Here is a 3,225-nt window from a genome sequence, read left to right as displayed (position 1 = left end):
TGATGGAGGTCAAGGGGGAGTTTTTTTCTAGAGGTGTTTTTCAAAGTGAGAAATGAAATGAGTACCCGTTTCTGGGAAGATACCTGATAAGGAAAAACTTCTTTAGCACATCAGTATCCGTCTTTATATAATATTGTATATCACAAAAATATAAAAGTTGCCCGTGTGTTAGCTCAAACCCCACTGAATATTACTTTCCGTAGAGTGTTGAGTGGTAAGAATTGGACTTCATGGTTAAGTTTATGTCAAAAATTGATGAGGGTAAATTTGAATGAAGATAATGATCGTTTTGTATGGGATCTGACATCCACGAGTCTCTTTACGGTTAAGTCTATGTATGAGGATCTTATGAGTGACCATACCCCTTTTTTGCGAAAGTATCTTTGGAAGGTTAAAGTTTCCCTTAAGATAAAGATTTTCATGTGGTTTTTGAGTAACAAGGTTTTGTTAAATAAAGATAATTTATCCAAACGACACTGGAATGGGTATATGAAATGTGTTTTCTGCGGGGATCAGGAGACTATCCAATATCTCTTTGTGAGTGTCCTTTAGCTAACCTTCTTTGGCGTACGGTTAATTTCACTTATGATCTTCCACCTCCATCAAATATTACTAATATGTTTGATAACTGGTTGAATGAAGTAGATAGACAATCTAAGGCTTTTATCCGAATTAGGATTTCAGCTTTATGTTGGTCTATATGGAGGGTCAAAAATGATATTATTTTAACAGGAAAAATTCTTTTCACTTTTTTGCAGGTTATCCATATGATGGCACATTGGGTCTAGCTTTGGGCCCTCCTTTCGCCGGAGGGACATCGGGATGCCATGGCTTCTGGATGCACACAACTCCTGATGGTCGCTCAGGATATCTTGTGCCAGGTTGGCTGGCATCATACTAGTGAAGGGATTCGTAGCATAGAAAACAAAAATTTCCTGCCGCAAGAACGCAATCCAAGCCAAGATGCAATCTAGATGACGGTAGCAACGAGGGGATGAACGAGACTAACCCTTGAAGATTTCCAAAGCCTACGAGATTAGATCTCGTTGCTGCAGAAGATGATCACTTGCCGCTTTCAAAAGCGCGTAGAAGATCTTGACGGTGCCACTATCGGTCAGCACCTCCGTACTCGGTCACACGTACGGTGTTGATGAAGACGACGTCCTTCTCCCCGTTCCAGCGGGCAGCGGAAGTAGTAGATCCTCCTCGGAATCCCGGCAGCACGACGGCGTGGTGGCGGTGTCGATGGAGAACTCCGGCAGGGCTTCGCCTATGCGCTGCGGGAGTATTATGTGGAGGAGGGGCGCTAGGGTTTGGGAGAGGGGGTGGCTAGGGCGCCGGCCATGGGCAGCCCTAGGTGGTGCGGCCAAGAGTGGCTACCCCCTCCCTCTCCTCCTCATTATATAGGTGGAAATCCCCAAGAGTTGTAGCCCAAGTCTTCGAATAAGACCCCAACAACAAAATCTCCCAAAAGTGGGAAACTGATACGTCTCCAACGTATCTATAATTTCTTATGTTCCATGCTAGTTTTATAACAATACCTACATATTTTATTCATACTTTATATCGTTTTGATGCATTTTCCAGCACTAACCTATTAACGAGATGCCGAAGCGCCAGTTCCTGTTTTGTGCTGTTTTTGGTTAAAGAAATCCTACACAGGAAATATTCTCGGAATTGGACGAAATCAACGCCCAGGGTCTTATTTTTCCACGGAGCTTCCAGAAGACCGAAGAGCATACGAAGTGGGGCCACGAGGGGCCGTAACCATAGGGCGGCGCAGCCTGCATGGGGCTCGCGCTGGCCTATGGTGTGGGGCCCCTGCGCCGCCTCCAACTCTGCCCTTCCACCTAATTAAACTCTCCGTCGCGAAAACCCTAAAGACATAAGCCACGATACGAGAAAAGTTCCAGAGCCGCCGCCATCGCGAAGCCAAGATTCGGGGGACAGAAGTCTCTGTTCCGGCACGTCGCCGGGACGGGGAAGTGCCCCCGGAAGGCATCTCCATCGACACCACCGCCATCTTCATCGCCGCAGCTGTCTCCTATGATGAGGAGGGAGTAGTTCTCCCCCGAGGCTAAGGGCTGTATCGGTAGCTATGTGGTTCATCTCTCTCTCCCATGTGATCTTTATGTGATCATGAGCTTTGTATCACTATTAATCTATGTGCTACTCTAGTGATGTTATTAAAGTAGTCTATTACTCTTTCATGATGTAATGTTGACAGTGTGTGCATCATGTAGTACTTGGTGTAGGTTATGATTGTAATCTCTTGTAGATTATGGAGTTAACTATTACTATGATAGTATTGATGTGATCTATTCCCCCTTTCATAGCTTAAAGGTGACAGTGTGTATGCTATGTTAGTACTCGATCTAAATTGCAACGGTCTATTATGCACTCTAGAGGTTATTTAAATATGAACTCCGAATGTTGTGGAGCTTGTTTACTCCGGCTTGAGGGAGCTCTTGTAGCCCTACACAATGAATGGTGTTTGTTATCCAACAAGAGAGTGTTTGAAGTAGCATAAGAGAAGAGAACTTATTTATTTATGTGATCATTGTTGAGAGTGTCCACTAGTGAAAGTATGATCCCTAGGCCTTGTTTCCAAATATCGAAACTCCGTTTACTTACTATTCTACTGCATGTTTACTTGCTGCCATATTTATTTCAGATTGCTATTACCACTCATATTCATCCATATCACTTGCATCTCACTATCTCTTCGTCGAACTAGTGCACCTATACATCTGACAAGTGTATTAGGTGTGTTGGGGACACAAGAGACTTCTTGTATCGTAATTGCAGGGTTGTTTGAGAGGGATATCTTTGACCTCTACCTCCCAGAGTTCGATAAACCTTGGGTGATTCACTTAAGGGAAACTTGTTGCTGTTCTACAAACCTCTCGCTCTTGGAGGCCCCGAAGGAGATATGCCCTAGAGGCAATAATAAAGTGGTTATTATTATATATCTTTATGTTTATGATAAATGTTTATATATCATGCTATAATTGTATTAACCGAAACATTTGTACATGTGTGATATGTAGACAAACAAAGAAGTCCCTAGTATGCCTCTTAACTAGCTTGTTGATTAATGGATGATTAGTTTCATAATCATGAACATTGGATGTTATTAATAACAAGGTTATATCATTGTATGAATGATGTAATGGACACACCCAATTAAGCGTAGCATAAGATCTCGTCATTAAGTTATTTGCT

The sequence above is a fragment of the Lolium rigidum genome, chromosome 5, assembly GCF_022539505.1.
Source record: "Lolium rigidum isolate FL_2022 chromosome 5, APGP_CSIRO_Lrig_0.1, whole genome shotgun sequence".
In the NCBI taxonomy this organism is placed as follows: domain Eukaryota; kingdom Viridiplantae; phylum Streptophyta; class Magnoliopsida; order Poales; family Poaceae; genus Lolium; species Lolium rigidum.
Note: the sequence above shows the minus strand (reverse complement) of the source record.